Source organism: Siphateles boraxobius, unplaced genomic scaffold (genome assembly GCF_051911475.1).
Source record: "Siphateles boraxobius isolate OS27281-9 unplaced genomic scaffold, OSU_SipBor_1 11, whole genome shotgun sequence".
Classification (NCBI taxonomy): Eukaryota; Metazoa; Chordata; class Actinopteri; order Cypriniformes; family Leuciscidae; genus Siphateles; species Siphateles boraxobius.
In genome coordinates, this window is record NW_027508711.1 from 82,561 (window position 1) to 95,818 (window position 13,258).

Genomic DNA, 13,258 nt, shown 5'->3' on the forward strand with positions numbered 1-13,258 from the left:
CCGGGTGCTGGAACTGAAAGAACTGATGAAAAGATCGTGGAGTTGTGCTTTTGAAGATCTCCGGGAGAAATGGATTCCGGAACTGGAGAGGACTTGACGTAGGCTGTTGACTGAACATTTTGAAATTGGTGGAATCGGTGTATTAGCGGCTGTAGCATGGAGAGATTTAATCTGAGAAGAATTTCTGAGAAGAGGCACAGTTAAAACTGGCGGTCTTGAAGGTGGAGGAGAACGTTGCCTTTTGGAACGTGGTTTATATGAGTGCTGGATTTCTCGGCCGGAACGCTCATGGAGATGATCCGTATTTGGATCCGTAAGACCCGATCTTACACGGGGTGAGGCTGTCGGTGTCTCGGGAAGGCTTGTCAGTTCGTCGTCTGACGGGAAGAGAAAGCTGTCTGTTAGCATTTCCAATCATCGCAACTGCACTTGTATAAAATCCTTGGAAGCATTTAAACGACACTATTCTGCATCCTGGAAAAAAATTATGGAATGAAATGGCATTTACCATTTAGAACTAACCTGGTCATGCTTAACCTCAGCTTAACACACATAAATCTTGCATTGGTCGGCTACAATGACCAAATCAAGCTGGTGCTTCCAGTGAGAGCACAAATAAAAATGTAAACCATTGGCGTATAATGAGATATGGTATAAACAGTATTATTTTATATCTCGTGCATATATTTTAACCCTTTGTGATCATGCAATATGCTTGTTAAATGCAGTTTAATGGTTCCTGGTCAACGATGTACTGAATTCATTTCAAGTGAGGGTGCAGTTACAGACCGGCCTTTCAGCTCACTCTAAATGCTCTTGAGTAGCATAATTATCTCACAATCTCTCCATAAACTTTCATCCACTCACGTTTTCTCTTTCACCACGTCCTGTTCATGTGTGCAGGAAGGTGAGCAGGAGCGCAGGTGCACCAGAGCTCATTAGCTTTATGAGAGACTTGATGGATGGTTTGGTTTTCAGAGCATTACACTCCAACCCTTTTCACATCATATGAGATTGTGTTTTATTATTAAAGAGAATGAATATTCAACAAAAATACATCCTTTATCATCCGTTATTCAGTAAAGAGAATGAAAATGTTCTCTGTGCCACTGGAGAGGTGGAGAGCGTGTACCATCGATGATAATTGATTTTTTTTTATGCTCCCGTGAATAATGATGACATGCTATTTTTTTATGAGGTAGATATTGTAGATATGAATTACATAACAGATATCTGGTGTTGATTATGTCATTGAGATATCTACATCTGCAGATTTGTGTCTTGTGCATTTCATGTTGTAACTGAATTATTGTGCTGAAGATGAAACTCATGCGGTCGCTGGACCCGCGGCGTCTTAAATACGAGATATTCCAACATGCTGGCTCTGAAAGGGTGCAAAGTGTTTCTAATGCTTTTCTTTTCTAATAAAATGTTGTTTCGACCATCCTTTGTGGACCCTTTCCTTTGTTCCTCAATTTTTTTCTGAAGAAATGAACGCTATTGCCTTCTCTTCCTTTTTAAGAATTTGATGGAATTTTGCATTGGAGTGCATGAGGCAACAGTTAAAGGTTTATATGCTTAAGCAATAAAGTATGAGAATATCAGTTAATGAGAATTGTTAGGCACCAAGTACAATGGGTTTATTATGGTATTGCCATGGTAACATCCCTTTTGCATCATAAAAATACTACAATATAACATTACATATTATTAATATTACAAATGTCATTTTGTTAGTTTAATTCATTAAATGGATAGTGTTCCCTAAAATGAAAATCAATATTTTCTAACATTAATTTTCCTCTTCCACTGAACAAGCTTCCATGGCTGATATTAGACTTCTGTAAAAAAGGAAAGTAATTTCATAGAAATAGCAAGTTACTACATTTTGATTAAAAATTATAAAAACAAACAATTTGGAAAATATTCTTCGTTGTACTGTGCACTGATGAATCATTCACAATAAAGAATAACAAATGAATATGTATTATGTTTGTAATAGGCGTGAATTCAGGTTGATTCTGACACTTTTTCCAATTCATCTCAATGGCAAAAAGTGTCCCTATGTTTTAATTTAAAATCTTGATTATTCTTGAATGAACAATATTTGAAAGATTTAATATTTTGATATGTGGAAACAGGAATTGTTGGAAGTGAACAATAAATATTAAATTTATTTAATTGAAAGCTTTTTATGTATTTTGGTCTTTCATTTACACGACAACGGTGGTTTGGGGGCTTTGAAACTCAAACTTTTGAAAGCCGGTTTCAAAGTGCAAGTGTTTTCTATGTTCTTTGAACGATGATAACCTTGCCACGACGTTAACCAAAGTTCAGAGTGAGTTCACTGTTAGTTGGGATAATAAAACATTTTCTCATTTTTTTTGTTAATTCAACACTAAATATACAGTGTACCATGTTTCACTCTTCCTCAGAAGGCCATCTGGACAGGCGAGGTGAGAGCGGACAGGATCATGAGAACAGCAGGCCGTGATCTTCTGACCTTGCTGAGCTCAAGGCTGAGGTGAGACGGCGATGGCCTGTCAGAACACAACATGCGTCTTGAGATTTATTATTTATACTGTGTGTGTCTGCATGGAGCTGTGAACTCTCCTCTCTCCCTCTTTATTACTTTATTAATTTACCTAAATGAGCGCCTGGTTTAACATGCATCAAAAAACTGATTAATATTTGGTTTGGTGGTATTATGTAAGAATATTATGTTTAATACACTCTTTTCTCCTTTTGTAGTCCAAAAAAAACGTGGTATTAGAGTAGCACCAGGGTAAATAATGACTGACTTTTTATTTTTAGGTGAACTATCCCTTTATCGTTTTCTTAGGCTGGCTAATTTCTCCATAATGTGACAATGTGTGTCTGATTTTCCCATGTGAGACGTTCACTGTTTGGGTCAATGCCAAGACTTTAAAGATAGGCCTACATCAAATAAATAAATAAATATAGTCTGAGAAATATTCCTTGAAGTAAACTGTGACAACTAGCCAAGGCCTATACAATAAGAAAAAGTTTAAATTACTGTAAAATTGTGTGGAAAAGCCTTCGTTTACGGAAAGCCCATATGAGCCTTGAGAATGATGCAGTGGACAGACTGGCCTTGTGCAGAAAACATCAATCCATACAGCCATATGAGCCAGTAAAACCTTCAGCTGTGACACTAGTGGTAATATATGTGTTTTCTCTTCCATCATCCACTGACCTAGATGAGACAGTCCTGTATCCATTATTTTTTCTTATCCAGATCTGAGAGCTGATGTCCTGCTCAGTAATAATCCATCTGACGGAAGGCTCGATTGTAACGCCACCCAGAGGACAGGGTGAGCATGCCACACTGAGCGAAAAACATGTCACAAAACTTTCCCTGCCCAAGCATTTAATTGGACTTTCTCTCTTATTATAAAATAAGTTCAAGACGTTATTGAGTGCACTTATTCAATCTCACATTCAATCCCACTACTGGGCTGTGTTCTAGGTCTGCATACCCTCATCAATATCAAATTGATTTCTAGAACACAGTCCAGTAGTGGGATTGAATGGTATGCATTGAATGCATAGATTCAGAGGCATTAGGTACTGTAAGTATTATATACAACAATGCAACAATAATAAAACAATGCATTGACATTTACTTTTGATACTTAAGTACTTTTAAAACCGAGTACTTCTGTACTTTTACTTTGGCCTTTTACTTGTAACGGAGTAATATTTGGCCAGTAGTATCTGTACTTTCAGTAAGGAAGTTGTGTATTTTGTCCACCTCTGCATAAAATAATAATAAAACAGCTATAAAGAAATCGTTTGGGACTTTAAATAATTTCCCTCTTATGTAGGCTATGTACTACAGGTTCAGTTTTGAACAAAATTAGGCTGACCATAAAATCTAAATTGACCATTTTATTTTTTATAGAATATTTCAGTATGTATTATAAGAATGTATAGTATTTATCAATAATAGTATGTAACTAATTATCAATGCACTTAAAGGGTTAGTTCACCCAAAAATGAAAATGATGTCATTAATGACTCACCCTCATGTCGCTCCAAGCCCGTAAGACCTCCGTTCATCTTCGGAACACAGTTTAAGATATTTTAGATTTAGTCCGAGAGCTCTCTGTCCCTCCATTGAAAATGCATGAACGGTATACTGTCCTTGTCCAGAAAGGAAATAAAGACATCATCAAAGTAGTCCATGTGACATCAGTGGGTTAGTTAGAATGTTTTGAAGCATCGGAAATACATTTTGGTCCAAAAATAACAAAAACTAGGACTTTATTCAGCATTGTATTGTCTTCCGGTTCTGTTGTGGATCCGCGTTCAGTGACGCTGCTGACGTAAGATGCTGCTGACGTGTGTCTGATGCGCCCGAGCTTTGTTTACAGTCTGAGGGAGACGCACGCTGGAAATAAAACAATCTCCACAAACATGTCTAAGGATTTCCACACAGAGGAAGACTTGCATTTTTTTGCCCAGCCATATTTATTTTTACCCGAATACACGGACGCATCAGATACACGTCAGCAGCGTCACTGCGGACTCGTGAACGCGAATCCCCAACAGAACCGTTGGGGTGGAAAGACAGTATGTCACGTTATAAAAAGGCTCTAAAAGCAGCCAGGGCTGAGCATGAAAAATCAAAGATAACGTCAGTAGACTATGGAGTGCCGCAAGGATCGGTGTTAGGCCCTCTGCTATTCTCAATATACATGCTGCCACTTGGTAATATTATAAGAAAACATGGAATTAATTTCCACTGTTATGCTGATGACACTCAATTATATATCTCATCACGACCAGATGAAAACACTAACTTATCTAAATTGACAGAGTGTCTAAATGATATAAAATGCTGGATAACGTTTAATTTCCTGCTATTAAATTCAGATAAAACGGAGGTACTACTTATTGGTCCAAAAAACTACCCACAAAATCCCTTACAATACAACTTTAATTTAGAAGGATGTCCTGTTACTTTATCCACTACAGTAAAAGACCTGGGTGTTATACTAGGCCGCAACTTGACTTTCGAAAATCATATTTCATATATTACAAGAACAGCCTTTTTCCACCTTAGAAACATTGCTAAGCTACGTAACATGCTATCTGTTTCTGATGCAGAAAAGTTAGTTCATGCATTCGTGACCTCGAGACTAGATTACTGTAATGCTTTATTAGCTGGTTGTCCTGCATCCTCAATAAACAAGCTACAGTTAGTGCAAAATGCAGCTGCTAGAGTTCTTACTAGATCAAGAAAATATGATCATATAACACCTATTTTATCATCTCTACACTGGTTACCTATTAAGTTACGTATCAATTACAAAGTATTCCTACTGACCTATAAAGCCCTAAATGGTTTAGCTCCTGTGTATTTAACAGACCTTCTATCGCCATACAATCCATCGCGCTCTTTAAGATCACTAAATTCGAGGCTTCTGGTCATTCCTAGGATATCTAAGTCCACTAAAGGAGGGAGGGCGTTCTCACATTTAGCTCCTAAACTCTGGAATAGCCTTCCTGATATTGTTCGAGACTCAGACTCGCTGTCCCAGTTTAAAACTAGATTAAAGACGCATCTCTTTAACCAAGCATTCACTTAATGCTTAACCTTTAATACTACTGCTGAATCAGTTCGAATGCATTAACATTATGAACATCAGCTATGCTAATTATTTCCCATCTGCCTTTCTGCTGTTATCTCGGGACGCTATTTAGTCCCGAGGTAAATAGCGTTCGTCAGCTCCAGTTTGTATCCAGCCTCTCACGGAGACTTTAGATGCCCCGACGCCTGTGAAGAGACGACTCGACGCCTGTGAAGATACGACTCAAAGCCGGCGATATGTTATGCCATAAATTAATACATGATTAACTAACTGTATTTTCTATGTACATTTCCGAAATGCACTTTCTGTAAAGCTGCTTTGAGACAATGTGTATTGTGAAAAGCGCTATACAAATAAATTTGAATTGAAATTTAATTGAACCGGAAGACAATACAATGCTGAATAAAGTCGTAGTTTTTGTTATTTTTGGACCAAAATGTATTTCCGATGCTTCAAAACATTCTAACTAACCCACTGATGTCACATGGACTACTTTGATGATGTCTTTATTTCCTTTCTGGACAAGGACAGTATACCGTTCATACATTTTCAATGGAGGGACAGAAAGCTCTCGGACTAAATCTAAAATATCTTAAACTGTGTTCCGAAGATGAACGGAGGTCTTACAGGCTTGGAGCGACATGAGGGTGAGTCATTAATGACATCATTTTCATTTTTGGGTGAACTAACCCTTTAATATTTTTTTTTATATATTCATGTGCCCTTGTAATCTTTAATCAAAATAACTTCCTCTCCCTCTTGTAGCGACCTCTTCTACGATGACTTTACTTGCTCGAGAGCAGGACAAAATCAATGACAAAATCAAGTCCCTCCCTAAATTTTTTTTTCTTGTTCGCGAATCCGGCCGTTTCACAATAGGGAAGAAAAGACTAGCGCAATTTTCGTTCATGCCAACTGTGTCTGACAATTTTCATTTATTCCTTTAATGTGTGAAAATTTACAATAGTGTTCAAGGATAATAAACCATACATTGTGAAATGATTGAATAATTCCGTGTTTGGAACCACATTTTTCCTTTCCTTCTTTGTTCTGTGTTTTGCTGTGTGAGACCCAAATAGGAGTAATTCAAATCAAGGGAAAATAATCTCTGAAAAAAACAAAAAATTATACAAAACACAGCCTTGCACCTGCAGTTGTAGATGATAATCCTTCATTATGAGTCTGGAGCTGTTTGTTGCTGCACCTGTTCTCTGAGTAAACAATTAAACATGGCATCTGGATACAAACCTCCCCTGGAATCAGCAAATCTTGTGTGCTGACTCTAGGATCTGAACCCCACATGTGCCGCTGGGTTCAACGTACCTCACATGAGCCTTTGAACAAGAGCTTTTAATGCCACTTTCTTGGCGAGCGAGCCGAGACTATGATGCCTGTTCTCACAACCGTGGCATTTTCTAAAAGCTCTTAGCATAGCAATGTACTGTATGTAATTTAGGCAAGACATTAGCAAATGGTGCAAGATAACAAACATGGCTGCATCAACAAAATAATGACAGATTCAATTTTCATATGTGCAAAGTGAATTCCACAATGACTCAGGTTGTGAATAATTTTAGATCTTTCACCTTTCTATTTATAATCTGTAACAAAAGGCCATTACTCTTTCTGCCTGAAACATGCTGACCAGAGAGAATGAAATGGTTTTGCTGACTCTTAAACCCCACGTTCTTTACCCCCGAGCAATTTATAGCCTACTTTGATTTGTGCAGTGCTTGTGAAGGACAACCTGCATGTATGCTCCGATTCTGTGTATTTTACCTACAAAATGAAGCATAAACTGTAGGCTACCTGATGGTTTTTGAGGTATCTGGATGGTATCTTGAGACGATACCAGCTTGTAAGGAGAATTTGTTTAAGCTAAGAAATTATATAGGCATTATATTCTTTAAATAAAAAGTACTGTGACAATACTATGGTAATTTGGTAAGCATTCCATATTGAATGATGGGCATATTCAAATACCATAGCATTTTCATATGTCAGCATGAAATAAACAGTTTCGTCCAGCATACACTGCAAAACCTAACAAATGTACTATACTAAACCCTTTTTAGCTGACAATGTGCAAAAGTTGAACCTAATTGCATAGCTCTAGTAAGTGTTACTAATTGTGCAGCCTAGCCTACTATAAACCCTATAGTTAAAGCAACACTATGTCGTTTTTCAAACTTCATAATATATTTCCAAGACCCTTAAGATGGTTCATCGACTTACAATAGGTTGAATGACACGTCTGCCATAGCCTGACAGTGTCTGTACCGCTTTTTCTGGCATTATGTAACTTCGGGTTTCGGGTAGTAACCAGAGACACACAAAAAAAAACTACAAAATTCAACTGCTTTACGGCATACGTCACTTACCCCACTTCCTCAGATTCTGACGTGAGAGCCCAACTAGCGTTTGATACTCGTCTGTATGTTGTTGTCTTGGCCAAAATAACAACTAAAAGGAAGGAGGAGACTAAAAGAAGAAAAAGGGAGAGTGACAAATTAACGTTAAAAGTCCGGACGAGGATCAACATTGGAGGGAGAGGCTGGACACCAAATAAAGAGTTCGAGGCTCGAGGACAGGAAGAGAACTGATACAAGACAAACAAAAACAAAAACGTAGAGGAAAATAAGACCACCGGTAAAATCAAATAAATTACTCACAGTGAATGTAATTTGGACAATGGCTGAGACATCTGGTGGATCTTTTGTATCGTTAAACCTAGATAACATGCTTGATGAAGGTGAAATGTTTTGGGATGAGGTTGTTAATGGCAACAAGCAGAAGGTACGACAAAGGTCAGAGAGTGAAGCGGATTCCATAGAATCAGTAGTTATGGCGAAAAAGACCAAAACAGATGGTAACAGGTCCTTGAGGCCTCAGGTTGATGTTTGGAAAGTTATTTTGGTATTTGATCAAGGGGGGACCAGATTTACATCCAATACATATCACGAAAGCAATAGAGAAGGAAATAGGCAAGATTAATCATGCACGTTTCATGGGTAATGGGAGAATGCTGATCTTTGCAAATTCTAAGGAACAACAAAGTAATATTCTCAAGAAAACCACACTCAACAAACTCAAAGTAACGTCACATATTCCGGGTGCAACATCTAAGGTCAGAGGAGTAATATCTGGAATCCCAACTTCAGTTTCAATAGAGGAGATCATGGAAAGTTTAAAAGATTATGATTTAAGTGAAGCTAAGCGGTTGTAAAAAAGGTAAAGATAAAATAGAAAGCCTGTCTATTTTATTAGGCTTCAAGAAAGAACTACCTAGCAGGGTTCAAATGGGATACATGTCATACTCAGTGAGAGAATATATCCCGCCGCCGTTAAGATGTTTTAATTGCCAACGGTATGGTCATGCTGCTAGCCAATGTCGAGGAAAAATTAGATGTGCGAAATGTGGAGGAGAACACAAGTATGGTGAATGTGAGCAAGATGCTGTATTAAAATGTTGTAATTGTGGTGGCAATCATAGTGCAGCTTATGGAGGTTGTGAGAAGCACAAAGAGGCAAAAGAAGTCCAGAAATGCAAAATGATTCATAAAGTTTCCTATGCTGAGGCGGTTAAGAAAATTGAAATGGAAAAGAAAGGTGCTAGCTTAATTGTTCCCCAGTATACACCAGAGCAAGCTCGGGAAACAAATGCTAGCAACCCAATAAGCAGAGTAAACCACAGGAGCCATCATAATGAGAGAATCCAACAGGTCAGTAGGCCTAAATGTAACTCTCAACAGTCAGAATACTGTGAATTCAAAAAGAAAATGTCAGAAGAAATAATGTTGGTCAAGAAAAATGACTTCCTTGCCTTTATTTGCGCAGTGATCAGTAAAGCAACTGAACCTCATCAGGGAAGTAATACGGTAAAATCAATTGTGGATATTGCAAATGACTTTTTAGGATTTAGCTCACAAGCTAGTAAAATTCAAGAGATACTGAATTGTAAATATGAGGGTCAAAATAGTGATTAAAAGCCTTATGGTATTTTTCATTCTTCAATGGAATGCCAGAAGTCTAATAACAAATGGTCAAGAATTTAAGAGATATATACACAATTTGAAAGAAAAACCTGAGGTCATATGCATTCAAGAAACATGGTTAAAACCACACCTTGATTTTGTATTGAAAGGATATAATGGTATTAGATGTGATAGAGAAAAAGGCAGAGGAGGAGGGTGTATGACATTTATTAAATTAGGAATACCGTATAGGTCTATTAATTCCAAGGCCCACGAATGTGTGGTAACTGAAATATTTAACAAAGGTAGTGGTAATTTTACTATCATTAATTATTATAATCCATGTAAAGCATTAAATAGTGAGTTATTGAAAAGTATTGTTAAGAGAAGTCACAGAGAGATTTGGTGTGGGGACTTCAATGCTCACAACAGTTTATGGGGCAGTAAACAGACAAATTTGAATGGTGAGGCAGTGGAAGAAATGATGAATGATAGAATGTTAGTGTGTTTAAATAATGGTTATGGTACTAGAATTAATGTTTATAAAAATGAAACTTCTTGTATAGATTTAACTATAGTTGATAGGAAAATTGCCAGTAGATGTGAATGGGAAATAGATCAAAGCACAAGCATGGGTAGTGATCACTTCCCAATTACATGTGCAGTTGATATTGAATTTATGATTGAACAGAGTTATGTGCCCCAAAGATGGAATTTTAAAAAAGCAGATTGGGAGAAATTTGTAGAAAGCTGTGGGAATGGGGAAAGTATATTAATTAATAATGATCAGACAGTTGATGAAATGAATAGTATTGTCAGTTCTTTTATATTGGTTGCTGCCAGCCAAAGCATTCCTGTTAGTCAAAATCAAAAGAAGCAAATCAATGTTACATGGTGGAATGATAAGTGTTCAGAGGCTATCAAGGACAGGAATAGAGCGTTTAAGAACTTGCGTAGAACATTAACAATGGACAATCTTATTAACTACCAAAGGAAGAAGGCATTAGCCAGGAAGGTTATTAAAGAGGCTAAGAGAGATACATGGAGACAGTTTTGCTCAACAATAGGAAGAGAGACCACGTTAAATAAAGTATGGATGATGATTAAGAAGATGATAGGCAAATTTAAGCCTCCTCAGGTTGCTGTTTTAATTAAAGATGGGACCCATGCAATCTCAGATTTGGAAAAAGCCAATATGCTTGCTAGAGCTTTTGCAGACATACACAAGGGTAGCCACCTGGAGGAGCGGTATATGAAAAGGAAAGAAGAGGTATTGGAAATAAATAGGAATATCTTAAATACCAAAGAGTCAAATATGTCTATTATGGATGCTAAAATTAATATGTCAGAACTTAAAAGGGCATTGAGTAATTCTGCATACTCTGCACCAGGGACGGACAACCTGTGTTATGCTATGTTTAGAAAACTACCTGATAATATATTGGAGAAAGTTCTTAAGCTGTTTAACAAAGTATGGAATGAAGGTAAATTACCAAGCATGTGGAAAGTGGCAAGAATTCTTCCATTTCCTAAACCAGGTAAAGACTCAAGTGATCCAGGAAACTATAGGCCTATTGCACTCACTTCACATTTTGGAAAATTAATGGAAAAAATTATAGTTGGACGTTTAAATTATTTTCTAGAATACATAAATCCAATTAAAGGGTATCAAACTGGATTTAGGAGGGGTAAGTCAACAACTGATGCTCTGGTTAAAGTATGCAATGAAATTGAAAAGACTTTAATAATGAAAGAAGTAATGGCGGCAGTTTTTCTGGATATTGAGAAAGCCTATGATACTATGTGGAGAGAAGGTTTGTTGATTAAATTAGGAAAATTGGGAATTAATGGGAAAATGTATAATTGTATACTTGATTTTCTTTCTAAACGTTCCATTAGGGTCAAAGTGGGAGATGCAGTGTCTGATGAGTTTATTGTTGAAAATGGAATTCCTCAGTGGAGTGTTATCAGTCCTATATTGTTCAACATAATGATTAATGACATATATGAAAAACTGGGAGATAGTAACGAAGGTCTATTATATGCAGATGATGCTGTCATTTGGAGAAGAGGACGTAACATTTCATATGTTAATGATAAGATTCAAAAGGACATTCATGTACTTGAACAGTGGGGAGTTGATTGGGGTTTTAAATTTTCTATCTCAAAGTCACAGGTTGTTTATTTTACTAGGAAAAAAGTCCCTGAAACTTATAAAATTATGCTTTATAATCAGCAACTTGAAAGAAGTGAAAAATATAAGTACCTAGGAATATGGTTGGATGCCAAACTTACATGGAAATTTCACATAAAATATGTTGAAACAAAGTGTAAAAAGGTAATTAACCTTATGAGAATGGTCACTGGGCATAATTGGGGAGCTGACAGGCTGTCTCTGATGAACATATATAAAGCATTGATAAGATCAAATATTGATTATGGCTGTATAATGTATAGCTCAGCTTGTAAGACATCCCTCAAGAAAATTGAAAGAATGCAATTTAAGGCTTTGAGGATTGCCCTTGGTGCTTTTAAAACAACTCATACAAGTGCTTTATTAGTTGAATCTAAGGAAACCCCTATTAATTTAAGGTATGAGAAATTATCACTAACTTATTGGGTAAGGTTAAAAGGAAGTTTCAACAACCCAGCTCTGTCAGTACTTAGTGATTGTTGGGAATATTGTAAAAAGTCCAGTGGGTTTGGTTGGAATATTGGCAATTTAGTAAACCATTATGGATTAAAAGAGTTGAAGTATGGCCCAGCATTAGCGTTAAGTTGTGTTCCTACATGGCTGCTTCCTGTACCAGAGGTAAATATTAATTTATTAGCGGGAAAAGGTGAGCATCACACTAAGCAAAGTTTTACTGAAGCCTGCTTAAGTTATTTAAAAACTTCATATTATGGATATTTGGAAATATTTACAGATGGCTCTAAAGAATCAAAGGGTCATTGTGGTATTCGAATTTACATTCCAGAAGTTGGAAAAAGATATGGGTATAGAGTGAGTGACCATTTATCAGTATATTCAATAGAGATGACTGCAATAATTACTGCCCTTAGGTGGGTTGAAGAGACTAAACCTCTGAGATCTGTTATATGTACTGACTCTATGGCAGTATTACAAAGTTTTATAACAGATAATGCAATACGTGAAGATTTAGTATTAGAAGTAAAGCATTTTCTTTTAAATCTTATAAGCCTTGGGTTAGTGGTACAGTTCTGTTGGATTCCAGGACATTATGGAATTGATGGCAATGAAATTGCTGATAAGTTAGCTAAAAAAGCTCTGGAATTAGACCAAGTACAAATTCACATTCCATTGGGTAAAGGAGATGCTAAAGCTTTAATTAAATCACAGATTACACTAAAGTGGCAAGATGAATGGGAGTTAGAGAAGAATGCCAGACATTATCATAGGAACCAGAACTGTGTTGGAGGGAAAAGAATCACCTCATTGGGTCTTAATAGGCATGAAGAAGGTATGATAACCAGATTGAGGTTGGGTCACACAGGCCTTAATTCCACTTTATCCTTAATAGGTAAAAGTAATGGCATATGCTCTGAATGTAAAGTATTGGAGGATGTCACCCATGTTTTATTTAAATGTAAGAAATTTGACAAATTTAGACAGAAATGGAAAGACGCTGATGCAGAAAATGATAT